This window comes from Callorhinus ursinus, unplaced genomic scaffold, assembly GCF_003265705.2.
Source record: "Callorhinus ursinus isolate GAN/ISIS: 27379988/994484 unplaced genomic scaffold, GSC_fseal_2.0 scaffold24, whole genome shotgun sequence".
NCBI classification, from domain to species: domain Eukaryota; kingdom Metazoa; phylum Chordata; class Mammalia; order Carnivora; family Otariidae; genus Callorhinus; species Callorhinus ursinus.
In genome coordinates, this window is record NW_027397086.1 from 18,710,541 (window position 1) to 18,730,561 (window position 20,021).

The window sequence follows — 20,021 nt, forward strand, 5'->3', positions numbered from 1 at the left end:
GGCTGCTTCCATAATTTGGCTATTGTAAATAATGTTGCAATAAACATTGGGGTGCATATACCCTTCAACTTAGTATTTTCATGTTCTTTGGGTAAATAACCAGTAGTGTGATTTTATGTCATATGGTAATTCTATTTTTAATTTTTTGAGGAACCTCCATACTGTCTTCCACAGTGATTGCACTTGTTTCCATTCCCACCAATAGTGCACAAGGGTTCCTTTTTCTCCACATCCTCGTCAACACTTGTGTCTTGTGTTTTTGATTTTAGCCGTTCTGACACATGTGAGGTAATGTTTCACTGTGGTTTTGATATAATGATGAGTGAAGTTGAGCATCTTTTCATATGTCTATTGGCCATCTGTATGTGTTCTTTGGAGAAATGTCTGTTCATGTCCTTTGCCCATTGTTTAATTGGGTTATTTGATTTTTTGGTGTCTGAATTGTTTAAATTCTTTATATATCTTGGATACTAATACTTTATTGGATATGTCATTTGAAATTCTTTATTGGATATGTCATTTGAGAATATGTTCTCCCACTCATTAGGTTGTCTTTTAGTTTTGTTGGTTGTCTCCTTTGCTGTGCAGAAACTTTCTATTTTGATGTAGTCATAATAGTTTATTTTTGCTTTTGTTTCCCTTGCCTCAGGAGACATATCTAGAAAGATGTTGTTATGGCCAATGTCAGAGAAATACTGCCTGTGCCCTCTTCTAGGATTTTTATGGTTTCAAGTCTCACATTTAGGTCCTTAATCCATTTTGAGTTTATTTTCGTGTATAAGAAAGTGGTCCAGTTTCATTCTTTTGCATGTTGCTGTCCAGTTTTCCCAACACCATTTGTTGAAGAGGCTGTCTTTTTTCCATGGCATATTCTTGCCTCCTTTCTTGAAGATTAATTGACCATATTATCATGGGTTTATTTCTGGGCTTTCTATTCCATTCTACTGATCCATGTGTCTGTTTTTGTGCCAGTACCATACTGTTTTGATTGCTACCCCTCTGTAATATAACTTGAAATCTGGCATTGTGATACCTTCAGTGTTGCTTTTCTTTTTTGAGATTGCTTTGGCTATTTGGGGTCTTCTGTGGTTCCATCCAAATTTTAGGATTGTTCGTTTTCATTCTGTGAAAAATGCTGATGGTATTTTGATAGGGATTTCATTAAATCTGTAGATTGCTTTGGGTAAGTATGGATATTTTAACAGTATTTGTTCTTCTGATCCATGAGCATGGAAAAGATGCGTGTCATGACTTTCATCTTTTTGAATTTGTTTCCAGTTGTTTGTGTCATCTTTGATTTCTTTTACTGATATTTTATAGTTTTCAGAGTACAGGTCTTTCACTTCCTTGGTTAAGTTTATTTCTAGATATTTTATATTTTTGGTGCAATTATAAATGAGATTGTTTTCTTCTCCTTCTGCTGCTTCGTTAGTAGTGTATAGAAATGCAACAGATTTCTATACATTGATTTTGTATCCTACAACCTTACTGAATAGTAGTTTTCGTTGGAGTCTTTTGGGTTTTCTATATATAATATCATGTCATCTGCAAATAGTGGAAGTTTTACATCTTTCTTACTAATTTGGATGCCTTTTCTTCCTTTTTCTTGTCTGTTTGCTGTGGCTAGGACTTCCAATACAATGCTGAATAAAGGTGGTGAGAATAGAAATCCTTGTCTTGTTCTTGACCTTAGGAGAAAAGTTCTCAGTTTTTCCCATTGTATATGATGTTCACTGTGGGTTTTTCATATAAGACCTTCATTATGTTCAGGTATGTTCTCTCTAAATCTACTTTGGTGATGGTTTTTATCATGAATGGAATTTGTACTTTGTCGAATGCTTTTTCTGCATCTATTGAAATGGTCATACAGTTTTTATCCTTTCTCTCAACTGATGTCATGTATCATGTTGATTGATTTGAGAATATTGAACCACTCTTGCATCCCTGGAATAAATCCCACCTGATTGTGGTGAATGATTTTTTTTTTTTTAATGTATTGTTAGATTCAGTTTGCTAGTATTTTGCTGAGGATTTTTTTTTCATCTATGTTCATCAGAGATTTTGGCCTGTGGTTCTCTTTTTTGTGGGATGATTATCTGGTTTTGGAATTAGGGTAATGCAGGCCTCATAAAATGAATTTGGAAGTTTTCCTTCCTCTTCCATTTTATGGAAAAGTTTGAGAAGAATAGGTATTAACAATTTTTTAAATGTTTGGTAGAATTCACCTGTGAAGCTATCTAGTCCTGGATTTTTGTTTGTTGGGAGTTTTTTGGTTACTAATTCAGTTTCCTTGCTGGTAATTGGTCTGTTCAAATTTTCTGTTTCTTTCCACTTCAGTTTTGGTAGGCTATATGTTTCTAGGAATTTATCCATTTCTGTCCAATTTGTTGGTATATAATTTTTCATGATATTCTTTTAAGATCTTTTGTATTTTTGAGGTGTTGGTTGTTATTTCTCCTCTTTCATTTCTAATTTTGTTTATTTATGTCCTCTCTCTCTTTAACGAGTCTGACTAGAACTTTATCAATTTTGTTGATCTTTTCAAAGGATTAGCTCCTGGTTTCATTGATTTGTTCTATATTTTTTAAATTTTTATTTTATATCATTTATTTCTGCTCTAATCTTTATTTCCTTTCTTCTGTTGGTTTTGCATTTTGTTTGTTCTTCTTTTTCTAGCTCCCTTAGGTATAAGGTTATTTATTTGAGGTTTTTCTTGCTTCTTGAAGTAGGCCTGTATTGCTATAAACTTTTACAACTGCTTTTGCTGCATCCCAAAGATTTTGGACCATTTTGTTCTCTTTTTCATTTATGTCCATGTATTTATTTCCACTTTGATTTCTTGGTTGGCCCATTCATTGTTTAGTAGCATGTTATTTAACCCCCATGTATTTGTGGTCTTTCAAAAGTTTTTCTTGTGATTGATTTCTAGTTTCATTGAGTTGTATTCAGAAAAGATGCATGGCATGACTTTGATCTTTTTGAATTTGTTGAGACTTGTTTTGTGGGCTAATATGTGATCTATTCTGCATACTTGAAAAGAATGTATAGTCTGTTGTTTTAGGATGGAATGTTTGGAATATATCTGTTAAATCCATCTGGTCCAGTGTGTCATTCAAAACCATTGTTTCCTTGTTGATTTTCTGTTTGGATGATCTGTCGATTGTTGTAAGTAGGGTGTTAAAGTCCCCTACTATTATTATATTACTATAGATTAACTCCGTTATGTTTGTTATTAACTGTATTATGTATTTGGGTACTTCTGGGTTGGGGGCATAAATATTTACAATTGTTATGTCTATTTTTGGAATGTCCTCTTAACGATTATATAATGTCCTTCTTTGTCTCTCATTACAATCTTTGTTTTAAAGTCTATTTTGCCTAATATAAGTATTGTTATTCTGGCTTTCTTTTCACATCCATTTGCATGGTACATGTTTCTCCAACCCCTCACTTTCTTTTTTTTTTCTTTTTTTTTTTTTTTAAAGATTTTATTTATTTGAGAGAGAGAGAATGAGAGATAGAGAGCATGAGAGGGAAGAGGGTCAGAGGGAGAGGCAGACTCCCCGCTGAGCAAGGAGCCCGATATGGGACTCGATCCCGGGACTCCAGGATCATGACCCGAGCCGAAGGCAGTCGCCTAACCAACTGAGCCACCCAGGCGCCCCCAGTATCTTGAAGTCTGAAATGAGTCTCTTCTAGGCAGCATATAGGAGAGTCTCTTCTAGACAGCATATAGGAGGGTCTTTCTCTCTTTCTTTCTTTCTTTCTTTCTTTCTTTCTTTCTTTCTTTCTTTCTCTCTCTCTCTCTCTCTCTCTCTTTCTTTCTTTCTTTCTTTCCTTTTCTTTTTATCCATTCTGTCACCTTGTCTTTTGATTGGAGCACTTAGTCCATTTAAATTCAAAGTAATTATTGATAAGTATGTATTTATTGCCATTTTGTTATTTGTTTTGTAGATGTTCTCTCTTCCTTTCTTCTTTTGCTCCCTTCTCCCACCATAAGTTGGCTTTCTTCAGTGATATGCTTGGATTCCTTTCTCTTTATTTTTTTACATATCTATTACTGGGTTTTGATTTGTGGTTACCATTTGGTTTGTATGTAACATCTTATGCATATAATAGCCTATATTAAGTTGATAGTCACTTAAGTTTGAACCCATTCTTTACTCCTCTCCTCCCCACATTTTAGGTATATGGTGTCATACTTTACATCCTTTTATCTTGTGAGTCCCTTGACTGATTTTTATGGATACACTTATTTTAACTGCTTTTGTGCTTCCGACTTTTCTTACTTTTACTTATGATCTTTCTTTTCCACTCAAAGAGTCCACTTTAACATTTCTTGTAGGGCTGGTTTAGTGGTCATGAATTCCTAACTTTCATTTGTCTGGGAAACTTGTTATCTCTCCTTCAATTCTGAATGATAGCCTTGCTAGAGAGAGTATTCTTGGCCACAGATTTTTTCCTTTCAGCACTTTGAATATATCGTGCCGCTCTCTTCTCGCCTGTAATGTTTCTGCTGAAAAATCCGCTGATAGCCTTATGGGGTTTCCCTTGTATGTAAGTGCTTTCTTTTCTCTTGCTGCTTTTAAAATTCTCTCTTTATCACTACTTTTTGCCGTTTTAATTATTATGTGTCTTTTTGTGGGTGTCCTTGAGTTAATTTTGTTGGGTTATCTCTGTGCCTCCTACATCTGAATTTTTGTTTCCTTCCCCAGGTTAGGGAAATTTTCAGCTATTATTTCTTCAAAGAAATTTTCTGCCCCCTTTTCTCTTCTTCTTCTGAGATCCCTATAATATGAATGTTATTGCGGTTGATGGAGTCATTGAGTTCCCTAAGTCTGTCCTTATTTTGCATAATTCTTTTTTTCTCTCATCTGCTCAGTTTGATTACTTTCCATCACTCTATCCTTCAGTTTGCTGATTTGTTCTTCTGCTTCCCCTAGCCTGCTATTTATTCCATCTAGTGTATTTTTATTTTTTTATTTATTTTTATTTTTTATTGTATTTTTTTAAGATTTTATTTATTTATTTGACAGAGATAGAGCAAGAGAAGGAACACAAGCAGGGGGAGTGGGAGAGGGAGAAGCAGGCCCCCCGCAGAGCAAGGAGCCCAATGCGGGGCTTGATCCCAGGACCCTGGGATCATGACCTGAGCCGAAGGCAGACGCTTAATGACTGAGCCACCCAGGCGCCCCCATCTAGTGTATTTTTAATTTCAATTATTGTGCTCTTCATCTCTGATTGATTCTTTTTTATCTCTTTGTGAAGGGTCTCACTAATGACTTCCACTCTTTTCTCCAGTCCATTGAGTACCTTTATGATCATTAGTTTAAATTCTCTATCAGGAGTATTACTTATCTCCATTTTGCTTAGGTCTCTTGCTATAATTTTGTCCTGTTCTGTCATTTGGGACATGTTCCTCTGTCTTATCATTTTGTCTAACTCTCTGTGTTAGGAAAGTCAGCTAAGTCTCCTGCTCTTGAAAGTGTGGGTGGAGCATGAGCTTCTAATTAGGTGGTAGTGGTCCTCTGCCAGAGGGGATATGCCTCTGCTGCCAAGACATAGCCAGTGGTGAGGCCAATCTGCAAAGCATGTGTGGGTGGAGCATGCAGTGCCTGCAAGTTTTGTGAGCTAGTCCCCTTCCATAAGGGGCTTGCAGCTGCCACTGAGACCAGGGCTGGTCGGGCCCATCTGCAAAGCATGTGGGGGCAGGTGTGCAGTTTTAACAAGGTGCGTACATACTCTGTGGGAGGTGACTGGTGACAGGCACCAGGACTGAGGCCCTGCAATGCAGGTGGTTGGGAGACTTGGTGTTGGCAAGATTTGTTCGGGTCTTCTAGGGGAGGGGACCCACAAAACTAGGACTCAGGTTGGCTGGCCGGAGGGGGGGGGTACTGCATAAGCAAGTTAGGTGGTGAGTGCTGGGACCATGCTGGTTCCTGCAGCTGGCCATGTATTTTTGCTAGGGGGTAGGGGGGGTGGAGGTGGAAATGGCACCTGCCAGCTCCTTTTTTTCTGGAGGAGTCTCCCAGTGATCTCTGTCCTGGGACAGTACATAATTCTTCCTCCCATGCCCCAGGCATTTTTCAAACTGATGCTTCTGTGCTGAATTTCTGTAGGCTGTTTGTTGTGCTGTCTCCTTAAGGGTGGGGCCTTGGCTTCCTATCACCCTCTCCCTCTCCCAGAGCTGAGCCTGCTGATTGTTAAAGTTCCAGGCTTTAAGTCCCACTGGTTGTGAGAACTCATGAAATTTGGCCCCTCTAGATTTTGCCAAATATTATGGGGATTCATCTTCCCTGTGCAGGCTTCCCAGTGTGATAGTCTTTTTCTCTCCCTTCTCCACACCAGTGGCCCCCTCCCTCCTGCAGACAGTCCCATGTGTCCGTTTAGTTCCCCACAGAGTCTCTGCTGTTTCTACCCAATCCGCTGTGACCTCTTCTCTGCATTTAGTTGTGAAGTTTGTTCTTCCAGTCTTTGGGTCATTTTCTGGGTTATTTACACAGATGTGAGTGTTATCTACTTGTATCCATGGGAGGAGGTGAGCTCAGTGTTCTCCTATTCTGCCATTTTCCCTGGTACCAGAGGGTTTCTTTTTCTCTTTCTTTCTTTCTTTCTTTCCTTTCTTTCCTTTCTTTCTTCCTGAGAGAGAGTACAAGCAGGGGACAGGGGTGGGAGGGAAAAGGAGAGAATCTTAAACAGGCTCCACACCCAGCATGGAGCCCCATGTGGAGCTCGATCTCATGACCCTGAGATCATGACCTGAGCCAAAATTAAGAGTCAGACACTTAACCGACTGAGCCTCCCAGGTGCCCCAGAGGGCACACTTCTTATTAAACTCAAATTTGCAGGGACGCCTGGGTGGCTCAGTTGGTTGGGTGACTGCCTTCGGCTCGGGTCGTGGTCCTGGGGTCCTGGGATCGGGCCCTGCATCGGGTTCCCCGCTCGGCGGGAGGCCTGCTTCTCCCTCTCCCACTCCCCCTGCTTGTGTTCCCTCTCTCGCTGTGTGTGTCTCTCTCTCTCTGTCAATTAAATAAATAAATAAATAAAAATCTAATAAATAAATAAATAAATAAACTCAAATTTGCAGCCCACCACTAGCAAGTGTATAGGATTTTATAGAATGTGCTTTGTATACTAATCCTATCACCTGGTATTATTTTATTCTCTATTTCACCTTCCTTTTCTATTTGTTTTATTGTGGTTTTGATATATCAGAGCCACCTGGAATCATACTGCATACATTAATGACTGAACCTTTATACCCACAACTTGCTAGGTCATTGGATACAGGCTGCCCTGAGAAGGGTATGACCATGGGGGAAGCAGTTCTAGGTAGAGGAGGCTGACCCTGAAGTTTCTGTCAGCTGGAGGCTTGCTGCTACCCATATTCCTCTTAGCTGAGCAGTGAATCCTTTCTTGAAGGGGGACCTGGACAGTGTATTGCTGTGTTCATCACAGTTCTGAGAAACTTGGGGAGGTCATATCCTTGTGCCCAAATGGGGGTGGACAAAGTGGTTCTCTATAATATCTGCTGCTTCTTGCTCTTTTGAATTGTTTTTCTCAACCACAGCTTTTCCTCTTTTCCTTGATGGGTGTTTATTTAACTTGCTTTAAAGTCACTGGAGAAGCTTGACTTACAGCTTTGATGTGAAGAGTGACTGCAAGACCCTCAGCATGTAGCTGTTCACACATAAGCCACAGCAAGGCACAGCCCTGACAGAGCAGGAGGCCCCATTTCTGGCCCTGGAAGGAGATCCCAATTAAATTGTATTCATGGCTTTACATTTAATTAAAACCTTTTGGCATGCCACTTTTATTATTTCATCTTTCTGCGGTGTTTTTGTGGCTTGAAGATTTCCATGCAGCGCTAACTCCTAGACTAAGTAAATAGACCTAAAATCTCATTAATGCATTGTTGGCTGACATTTGCATTTCTCTCCATCTAGAAGATGATGTCTCTGATATTTTCAAGGGACATTTTGTTCCTGAAGCAGTTGAATAAAATTCATCTGATGCCATCATTTTTTAAAAGTCCATAAATAGGGGCACCTGGGTGGCTTAGTTGGTTGAGCATCTGACTCTTGATTCTGGCTTGGGGCATGGTCTCAGGGGCCTGAGGTCGACCCCCGTGTTGGGCTCCATGCTCAGTGGGGAGTCTGCTTTTCTCTCTCTCCCTCTCCCTCTGCCCCTCCCCCTGTTCATGCACTCTCTCTCTCTCTAAAATAAATAAATAAATCTTTTAAAAAAATAAAAATAAAAGTCCATAAATAAAGCAAAATTATTTTTCTCTTTTTACATTACCTGTTTCTCAAATCATCTCAATTAAACTTTTTCCTTACGATCATTATCTAGGGAAAGGAAGACAAATTTTGAAATGGATGTGAGGGTAGCAGAACCCCAAATAGGTTTTTATTAAAATAAATTATGTAAGTAGTTTTTTATGGCATTATGTGAATATAGAAATATAAAAATCTACAACCAGATATTCTAAGCTAACTAATTTAAAACAGTAATCTGTGATTAAAGTATTTTAAACACTCTTGATAATGGCAACTTTTTAACAGTGACTACTTAGATTTTGTGCTATCGGATTTGCTTTTAAAACTAAGGTTTTTGGGGCCCCTGGGTGGCTCAGTCATTAAGCGTCTGCCTTCAGCTCAGGTCATGATCCCAGGGTCCTGGGATCGAGTCCCGCATCAGGCTCCCTGCTCAGCGGGAAGCCTGCTTCTCCCTCTCCCACTCTCCCTGCTTATGTTCCTGCTCTCACTGTGTCTCTCTCTCTGCCAAATAAATAAATAAAATCTTTAAAAAAAAAAGACATTAAAAAAATAAAAAATAAAACTCAGTGTATGATATGCTCTTTCCCATTATTCCATTAGGCTATTACTGGTATATAAAACTAAATAAATAAAGATCCTAAAACCAAATAAAACGAAATGAATAAAGCTCCTAGAAACTACAGATACTAGGAGACCACATTCTAGAGGACAGAAGGAAATCCCATCTGCTGCAGTGACACAGAAGCTGGGTTGAAACTAAAAGACCATGGACCTATATGCTCCCCTACTAATGCCAAAGTGCATGGCAGGTGGCAAAATAAAGCAGAAGGAGATTTTAACTCACCTCCACTCTCTGGCCTTAGCTCTGAGAGATGGGAGGATCGCTGGGCAGAAAGGCAGCCTCCTTTACTACCTCATATATATGAATTTTTTGGTAAGGGGGCCAAATATGCTTTTCTCTCTTTCTCAAATTCCTAGCCCCCATCAACTGTACTCTTTTTTTTTTTCACTCATGGCAGCAACCTGATTGTTGAACAAACTAAAGGAAAGGAGTACAGGGGTGTGTTCTTTTCCAAGATGTGTATTTACTTCAACAGAGAGGTTATAGGTCAGGGAAGAAATGAAAAGAATGTGGAGGGTGCTAGCAAGGCTTTCAGCATAGTATACCTGAGCAGAATAAAACCTCAGGCTGCATCCAGTGTCCTCTTATGGCCAGAGGCCTAGAGCCACGTGAGAAGGTGGAGTACCTCAGTGGGTCTGAGGTGGAGATCCAGTCAGGAGGCAGATAAATGGAGGAAGAGGGAAGAGAATCCACTTATTCTGGTGGAAGACAAAAACAAGATCTGAATATATGTCTGCTAAAGCATGAAAAACAAAAAATAACGTGCAGCCTATGAAGTGTTCTTAACTTTGAACTTGTCATGCTATTATAAGCATTTAAAAATGTTATTAGGAAGTTACTTTAAACATATTCCAATGGCCATATATTACACTGAATGGATGTGCTAAGAATCTCTTAGTCTCTCATTCTCAGATATTTGTATTATTATTTTTCACTAACACAGATAAAGGCGTAACAGTCAAATCTGTGATAAAGATCCCACTGTAATCAACTTTTTTGTTAGACGGGAATTCTAGAACTGTGACTATTGGCAAATTACTATTAGTTTTTAACTTATCCTATGACGTACTACATAGTTACTTTCTAAAAGCGGTAACACTTTCCCCACAAACACCAATATAAGAGGATGCTTATTTTAGTGGACAGGTGCTATCAATAGGCTCTTGGGTTTGTTTTCTTTTAATGACATAATTGTTGAAAATATTTATATATTATCGCTGTAACCATTTCCTTAATTAATAGGAAGGTTGAACATTTATAATTCTTGGAATCAAGGATTATTATACTCTCTCTCTTGTGAAATCTCTGACCATGTATTTCCATTTATTCTGCTAGTACTAGGAAGGATTTTAATGGCTTAATTTTCTATCCAGGTTAAGGGGGAAGAAAGTTTTGTGACAGTCAAATGATAGGGTATATTGCTAAATTAAACCATGAAAGCTGTAACGTCCTTGGTACTTTTTTTTTTTTTAAAGATTTATTTATTTATTTGAGAGAGAGAGAGAGAGAGAGAATGAGTGGGGAGGGGAGGAGCAGAGGGAGAGGGAGAGAGAGAATCTCAAGCACACTCCCTGCTGAGCAGGGAGCCCAATGTGGGGCTGGATCCCAGGACCCTGAGATCATGACCTGAACTGAAATAAAGGGTTGGTAGCTTAACTGACTGAGTCACCGAGGTGCCCCAGAAATATAATCTTAAAATTAATCATTATCCTAGGAAAACGTAAGTTTTGCTGGATTAGTAGTACAAATTATTATAATGAGAGTAATGGGGAGTGTTTGCAAGATATTTTGTATTTTACAAACTGTGTCATGAATCCATATTTGCAATATATTGTGAAATAAAAATGAAATTTACAAAACAGTGTGTATCTCTGATCCTAATTTTGTTATAAAATATGTATGTCTTCACAAATATCTGCAAACATATGCATAGTCAAAATGTAAGTGTATATTCTAAAATGCACACTGGTGAGTGAAGTTATGAGTAATTTTTAATTTTTTGGAGTACCTATTTAAAAACTGTAACACTAATGTTTTCTTTTCATAATCATTATGCTTGATTTTTTAATATATTTTAAAAGCAACCTAAAGAGAATTAAAGGCAAATACCAGACTTAAAAATTTGATATATGATTAATATATTTAACATGTAAAGAACCCATGTAGTTTTATCAGACACATACAGGAAACCTATTGTGGAATGGTAAAAAGTTATGACACTTCATTCTTATAATAATCTAAAGTACATAGAACAGATTTATTTTAGACAAACTACAATTTAGAGAAGTGGGAGTGATTTTTCCAAACTCAGACAATTAATAACTTATGAAGCCAGAACTAGAATTAAAATTTTCTGAATATGAATAGGCAGCTATAATTTCTTAAACCAGTTAATATTCCATTTTTAAGGACAGGAATAGCCAAAGAAAGCAGCTGCAGTCCCTCGTAACCAGAAAAATGAGGAGAAAATGCCTTGGAGAAAATGAAGTCAGAACTTGGAAAATCAAGTGGTGATGGGAACCCCCCAGGTTGCTATCTGACGTTGGGTGTGCTCTTTCACGATGGTCTGAGGACACCCTGAGAATCCAGGGGTGTGGTACCCATGGAAAATAATTCCAGCTGGCCTCTGGCCTCCCACACTGGAGGGCCAGTCCTGGCTGGATGCGCTCCAAATTACTCTGCGAAGCCAGCCACAACCGTGCTAGTGTGTCAGCTTCAGAGCCAGATTTTCTCCTGACTCACATAAACACGGCCCAAATGTGCAGCTCCAGGGCCAAGTCTCCATTCCCTACTCACAATTTTTTGTTGAACTTGTTGTTATTTCAAATCCAGTGGCTTAAAATGACTTAGTCTGCTCTGCAGACTTTTATTACTCTCCTGTGTCTAGGTAGTAGCTCTCCTAAGAAACAATCATCTCAGAGCATTCCTGTTCTAGAGAGAGTGGAACTCAGGTGGATCAGGTTAGTTCCTTGAGCTTCCTTAAGTTCTGATATACTGTGTTGGACAAAGCAAGCTGGACTGAAGTCCCATCTTCTCTAATATCCAGAGAACTTCCTAATCACGAAATAGACCCAAATACACAAGCTGATCTAGGTTTAGATACACTAGTGTGGGATCCAGAAGGTGACCCAGGGAAGTCTTAAGTCCTTAGCCAGCGTTGGAAATGAGTATAGGGAGATGATGCTTCTTTATGAAATTTTGGAATCTGGGCTGACAAGGGGAGCAAAAATAGAACCTAGGAAATTTTGGTGGAGCTAGGTGGCCACAGAGTTGGAGTCACAAAACAAGAGAAAGAGATGGAAGTGAAAAACAGTGCTGTTTGAATAAATAATACAGTGTCAGTGTCTGGTAAGGGTGACAGAGTAATGTAGGTACACTGTAATCTTTGTTTTGTTTAGCTTTTTTGGTCTTGGTTTTTAGTTATTCATCTGTTCTGGTTTCTTTTGGAAATAGCACCTGAGTTTTCTTTTGGAAATGATCTTTCTTCCCATTAAAGACAGTCTGATGGTCCAGGAAAGCTAGTTGGAAGTTCTCTGCCTGAAGTTTGAATTAGGAGCAGAAGGATGAAAGGCTGTTAGTTACTGGACTAACTGGAGTTAATTCCTTGGGGTACCAGTTTCTGGGGCAATGGTAGACTTGCTGTTACCTAAACTCTTTGGAGCAGTCTAGTTTCTGCATGTTCCATGCCTGGTTTCCAAATTTTCCTTCAATCCTGTGAGCTTCCCTATATCCTCCCAATAAATTCCCTATTTGTTTAAGTTAGTGTATGGTGATCACAACCAATGTGATCTAATACTAATACTCGAATATTCCAGGTGAGGTAAATTAATTCAGGTTGAGCCTTGTGATGTTCACAGTACTAGCAGTATACTGAACCAATACAGGCAAGTCTATTTTTGAGAGAATGGAGCTGTAATCCCAAAACATTCCAAAAATGATCAGGAGCGAAGGGGCAGATACAGCAAAGTAATGTATTTACTTCATAATTTATTTAGAGCTGGGCTGGAGGATGTGAGTTGTTTTTTTCTCTCCAGCATTTTATTATGAAAAATTTTAAACATACAGCAAATTTGAACAAACTTTACAGTGCACACCCCTATGTCCACTATCTACATTCTATAATGAACATTTTACTCTACTTGCTTTGTCACATATCTAACCATCCCCCTAAACATCTATTAATCAATCATTTTTTTTTAAAGATTTTTATTTATTTGAGAGAGAGAAAGAGAGAGGGCATGAGTGGAGGGAGGAGCAGAGGGAGAGGGAGAAGCAGACTCCCTGCTGAGCAGGGAGCCTGACATGGGGCTCGATCCCAGGACCCTGAGACTATGACCTGAGCCGAAAGCAGATGCTTAACCGTCTCAGCCACCCAGGCGCCCCTAATTCATCTAATTTTTGATGATGTAATTCAAGGTAAATTGCAGACTTCGATATAGTGATGTCTGTATATTGTATTGTATATGTCATTAATAAAAGTTGAATATTAATTTACACTTTTTTATGTAAAACTTACATACCGTGAAATGCACAAGTCTTAGGTATTAATTTCCTGAGTTTTAACAACTAAAAATATATGTGGTTCCAGGAGATATCACCTCACATCAGGTAGGATGGTTATTACGAGAAGACCAAGAGATAACAAATATCGGCTAAGATGTGGAGAAAAGGAAATCTTTATGTGCTATTGGTAGGAATGGAAACTGGTTATAGTCATTATGGAAAACAGCACAGAGGTTCCACAAAAAGTTAAAAATAGAATTTCCTTTCAACCATATGATCTACCATATGATCGAGCCATCTCAATCCTGGCTATACATCTGAAGGAAACAAAATCACTATCTTGAAGAGATATTTGCACTCCCATGTTCATTATAGCATTATTCACAATAGCTGAGATATAGAAACAACTGACATGTCCTTTGGGAGATTGGTAGATAAAATGCTGGGGCGCCTTGGTGGCTCAGTTGGTTAAGCATCTGCCTTTGGCTCAGGTCATGATCTTAGGGTCCTGGGATCGAGTCCCGCATCCGGGCCAGGGAGTCTGCTTCTCCCTCTCCCTCTGCCCCTGCTCATGTTCTCTCTCTCATTCACTCTCTCTCTCTCTCTTTTTTAAAGATTTTATTTATTTTTGACAGAGAGAGAGTACAAGCAGGGGAAACAGCAAAGGGAAAGGGAGAAGCAGACTCCCCGCCAAGCAGGGAGCCCGATGTGGGGCTTGATCTCAGGAGCCCGATGCGGGGCTCGATCCCAGCACCCTGGGATCACGACTTGAGCCAAAGGCAGACATTTAACCGTCTGAGCCACCCAGGCGCCCCCACTCTCTCTCTTAAATAAATAAAATATTTTTTTAAAAAAGAGAAAATGTTGTGTATACATATAATGGAATATTATTTGGCCTTAAAAAACAAGGAAATCCTGCCATTTGTGACAACATGGATGAACCTGAAGGGTGTTATGCGAAGTGAAATAAGCCAGATAGAGAAAGACAGATACTGGATAGTATCACTCATATGTGGCATCTAAAAAAGAAAAAAGCCAATTCTTTTGGGTATAGATCACAGTGTAGGCCAAAGGGTATAAATTTTCAACTATAAGATGAAGTTCTGAAGAGCTAATGTACAGCATGGTGGCCATACTTAATAGTTTGGTACCGTACATTTGAAATTTGAAATTGAGAGTAGACACGCGCACCTACAAACACAAGTTAACTATGTGAGGTGATGTGTGTGTTAATTATCTCGGTCTTGGTAATCATTTCATAATGTCAATCATCAAATTGTACACTTTAAATATATACTCTTTTTCTTCTCTCTTTCATCTATTCTACAGGAACATCCTCTTTTTGGTGCCTTCCTTAAAAACGCAATATGGCTGAATCAAGATGGTATACAGGCCTGGGGGTTCCGACACTTTGGGAGGACCCTCTGGAACCAGGGCCGAAAATGGGAATCGCTGGCTGGCTGGCTACCACAGAGCCCCAATCACCTTGAGGTTTTTGGGTTATGGTCCAAAAAACCATGGAAGCAAACAGACATCACATGTATTTTCACATATAATTTTTCTTATAAAATTAATTTCACTGTTCTGAAAAAAATAGAGAAAAAATTTGGGACTTGTCAACTTAATAATTGCTATTAGCATTTTGTTATGTTTTATAAATATGATGTAGGCTCATTATATTTGTATATTTTATCTTATTTTTACCTTTATTATTCAATGTAAGAAGTTTCCCAGGGTGCATCTTTTCAAGTTAACTTAAAATTTAATTAGAAGATTATTTTCTGAGGGTTCCAGAGTGTTTCAGTGAGCTCACTTATGATGGGATATTTAACGATTTTCTAATTCCTAGTCATTTTAGTTGTGTCCATATTTTACTGGTATAAATAAGACTGTGATGGATGCTTTTTAAAAAAAAAAAAGATTTTATTTGAGAGAGAAAGTGAGAGTGGGAGCATGAGCAGGGGGAGGGGCAGAAGGAGAGGGAGAAGCCGGCTCCCCACTGAGTAGGGAGCCCCACACAGGGCTTGATCCCAGGACGCTGGGATCAGGACCTGAGCCAAAGGCAGATGCTTAACCAACTAAACCACCCAGGTGCCCCCGGATGCTTTCCAAAGCATGGAAATATTATGTACAGGTTATATACAAGTGTGAACTGAAGTTACTACTAAGGCCTATTAATGTTTGCTGAGGAGCGTGTATGCTCTCCCCTCAACGTATATAAGCACAGTTAGTGAAGGGTAAAGAAAGCAAGCCAGCTAGTGAAGATAGTCTGACATGCTCCACGGCCTGTGTCAGGGTTGGCTAACTCTCCATTCTACCAGGAATCGAAGTCAGGGAGTTGATTTTGCAGTGGATACACTGCTGTCCTTCTGCAATTCTGTATTTTAAATGCTGAAAATCTTTGAATTGCTTAACATATTATTTGCCATTTTGCACTCAGGCTGCTGCCTATTTTACTTACCTAATTTTATATGTGATTCCAAAACTTTTATACTGTTAGTGGTATAAATAATATATATGTCTCCTTATCATTATTAATCAGTGTTATCTCTATCAATGAATTAATACTTTTTGATTTTCATCCCAAAGTTTTAAGGCATTTTTGTAAACTTGAAGTTTATTTTGTTTTTTAATACCTTTTTGTGCCTTCCCTCATATTTTTGATTTATTATTTTAAGATGTTTTCATTAAGTAGAATTTCTGGGTCTAATTACACAAATAGTTTCTGGCTCTTTATTCATGTACCAAATATGAAGGTTCCACATTTATTGTATCTTCATCTACATTCAGTGTTTTTTTTTTAATTAATATTGTATATTTTGAAATAAAATTTAGAATAGTAATCATAGTGCCGTGTAGCAGGAAGACACAAAACATCTGGAAAAGTAGTTTCTGTCTCATTGACTGCCTATTAAGTGAATTTATTGGTTTGTAACCCAGGGGTTGCTGACCTCTATGGTTGTCAGAACTAGCACTTCCTCTAATTCTGAATGAAAGAATCTGAGCTCTCATTATGTTTGACCACAGGAAAGTTAGGCTTTTCCCATTTTTCCCCTCCCCAAGGTCTCTGGGCCTCCCCATAGAATACCTGAGTATTTCCCACATCAATCCTAGATTTCACTGCATCCTTATGCTGGCGACCTCCCTCTGGCCTGCATCTTCTATCTTTGGATAATAACTTATTATTTCCAAACTGGCTTTCTAAGGCCACTGCAGCCCACCCTATAGAGATGTAACCCAAATGGGGACATAGGCCCATCGGTTAGTACGCAGAGCTAGCTGAGATCAGGCTGCAACATTTTAAACAAAACTCTACTCACAATACTAGGTAACTGGTTGACTTACACCTAGAATCCTATCATTAATACATCTGTTCTTTGGTTCTACAATTATTTTTGCATGTCTATATTCCAGGGATAACATCTAGCCCTGGGAAGGACGACATCAGTGAACAAGACAGATATATGCTCCGCCTCCATGGAGATTACTGCCTATTATAGGAGATATATATCTTAAAAATGTACATACTTAATGACATGACTAATTAAAACGGTGCTGATTGCAGTATATAAGGTAGGAGCGACCTACACATGTGTAAACAATGAAGTGGGAGACAGTGACACATTTGAGGAATTCCAGGAAGGCCATGGTGATTGAGGCCTGAGAGAGAATGGGAAAGAATGAGCTGGAGCCACAGAGAGAAGGAAGGCCCAGGTCACGTGGGGCCTTGTTGACCATATTAAAGATTTTGACCTTTATTCCAAGAACAATAAGAAGTCATTGAAAGGTTTTATGAGGGCTTAAAGAAATATTAATGACAGGAAACAACCCATCTATCCAACTGAAAGGAGAAGACTTTAAAAATTATATTATTACCAGGGATAAAATACTTTTCATTATGATGTTTATTGGGAATTTTTAATGGCATAGAAAAATGAAGGTAACTAAAGTAAAATTTAATAGTAAGCCTGGGGGGTGCCTGGATGGCTCAGTCGTTAAGTGTCTGCCTTCGGCTCAGGTCCTGGGATTGAGCCCTGCATCGGGCTCCCTGCTCAGCGGGAAGCCTGCTTCTCCCTCTCCCACTGCCCCTGCTTGTGTTCCTCTCTTGCTCTGTCTCTCTCTGTCAAATAAATAAATAAAATCTTAAAAAAAATAATAGTGTGGTATCAACTATGTTAATAGATGTCTATGAATAGAAAAAGCAACGGTAAAATCTACGTTGGAGGGCTTCCATGAATCTTATCTCTTTAATATTTTTCTGAGTGTTCCACATTTTCTATAACAAATGTGCATTAATTTTACAACTCAAGAAAAAAAATAATATTTTAATTTCTGATCCCTGCTGAATTGGTCACTTCTGAAATAATTTATTTGTGGACCCAATAAAAGTAAATTTTAGAGTAAACTTCATTCATTCACTTTTCTTTGTTTAACTTTATTTGGGCATGAATGAGACTAATGCGTGTGTATGTGATTGCCACATCTGGTGACTTAATAACTTGTAACGTGTGTGCAGGAAAGAGTTAACGCAGCAGGCTAGAAACTACTATCTTTGGAAATGCCCATTTGCAAGGTGGCCCTTGACTGGCATCGGGAATCCTGAATTTCTGGAAGGTTTCCACCATTTGCAGAACTGATAAGAGTGGCTCACTGTGCCTAGACAGTTTATACAATGTGGTTTCTGCTGAATACTTGTTTTCCTTTTGGGAACCTAGAATTTTGGAACATGCTAGGCAGAGGGTGCCTGTGTGACCAGCCCATAGTAAAAATCCTGGGGGCTGAGGTTCTAATGAACTTGGTTGGTGGACAACAATTTACATGTGTTGTCACAATGTGTTGCTGGGGAATTAAGTGCTTCCCCTGTGACTCCACTGGGAGAGCACTCTTGGAAGCTTTCATGATTTCCTCTGGTCTTTGCTTTGATTTTGCTTTGATATTTTTGCTGTGATAAATCATAGTCATGGGTATGGCTTTATGCTGAGTCTTGGAGTTCCCCCCAGCAGATCATCAAACCTGGGGATGGTCTTGAGGACCCCTGACACATGTTGTTGAAACTCTTATGCCAGAATTGTTTTTAATGGACTATTAAGACATCATTTAGGGGCGCCTGAGTGGCTCAGTCACTTAAGTGTCCGACTCTTGGTTTCAGCTCAGGTCATGATCTCAGGGTCCTGGGATCAAGCCTCTAGTCAGGTTCTGCACACAGCAGGGAGCCTGCTTGAGATTCTCTCTCCCTCTCTGTCTGTCCCTCCCCTTGCTCTCGTGCTTTCTCTCTCTAATAAAATAAAACAGAATCTTAAAAAAAAAATCACTTAGATGTGGGAATAAATTTAAATGGAGAAGCATGCTGGCTCCATATAAGTAAAATGTGATAGTATATTTATATTTGCATATGACCATATAGAACTAGTTAAACTTCTGCTCATTTACAGAAAGTTTATTACTGACTTGGTTTGGGTATCAGTGGTTCACAATAACAGCACAGTTGTATTTGAAAACAAAAATTTCTAAATAACTTCCAAATATTATGCAGGTCATCTGAAACCAAATAGTTTATACTTTACCATATTTTTCTATTTAGCTCAAAGTTATTAGATTTCAACATAGCGCATAGTTTTAGCTTCAGACTTCATGAATGTGTATGTGTGTCTATGTGTAGTCCTGCTTTGTTTCACTTAACATTAAATTATGAATATTTTCATATCAGAAAATATCCTTTTAGACCAAAATCTCACTTGGTACAAGGTTCTATCTTATGGATATTCTACATAATGAACTAATCTCATCTTATGATACATTTGGGCAGTTCCTCAATTTTTTAGTATTTAAGCAATACTGCTATAATATCCTTATCAGATTTTTGAAGGATGGTATTTTTAAAGGATAATGGGGATCTATAACTGATAAAAAGATATCTAAAATTTAAATCTATAAAAATGTGAAAAATTATATCCTAAAGATAATATAATTGAATGTTTACATAACCTTGGAGGAAGATTTTTAAAGCATGGTTTCAAACAATGGCAGAAACCACAATAAAAAGATTGTTGGCTTTGTGTAAGGAATAGAAACATATTTGCTATAAAGGAGAAAAATCATAGAAAGGTTAAAAGACAACAAAAAGTGGGAACAGAGAAACAAAGAAAATGAGAAAACTATTTGCAACTCATAATACAGATTAAAAATAACAGTGATATAAAAAAATTAAAAAAAATAACAGTGATAACTTACATGTTTATTAGAAAAAATAAACATGGCAATTGAAAAATGGGAATCAATGGGGAATTTGCAATGGCCAAGAAAAATGTGAGAGTCTTTGCCTTCATTATTGAAGATAATAAATATGTAAATTAAAATAATGCAAATAAATTTATTCTGTCTTGTCAAATGAAGTACAATGAAGAATTACAGACCCAATGTGAACATGAGTACAATGAAAAGCTCTTACCACAGGTGGGAGTATAGATTAGCATCACATTCGGCATGTATTAGGCCCCCCGCCCAGATATTTGGTAACTGAATGAAAATGTATGAAATTAAGCCTCTAGGACTGATTATCAGAAAAGGCTTTGTGGACACATAGGCAGCATTGTTCATAAGAAGGCAACATGGGCTTT

At 38.3% G+C, this 20,021-nt stretch overlaps 1 protein-coding gene across 3 annotated transcripts in view; it reads left to right on the plus strand.

Moving 5' to 3' along the window:
* Positions 1-16,058, plus strand: part of OR2K2 (olfactory receptor family 2 subfamily K member 2) — a 136,854-nt gene extending 120,796 nt beyond the window's left edge. For all 3 annotated transcript variants that reach the window (XR_012373518.1, XR_012373517.1, XR_012373519.1), the window contains exon 2: positions 14,734-16,058. The gene's annotated coding sequence lies outside the window, so the exon portion shown is untranslated. The remainder of the gene's footprint in view (positions 1-14,733) is intronic.
* Positions 16,059-20,021: the final 3,963 nt, after the last annotated feature.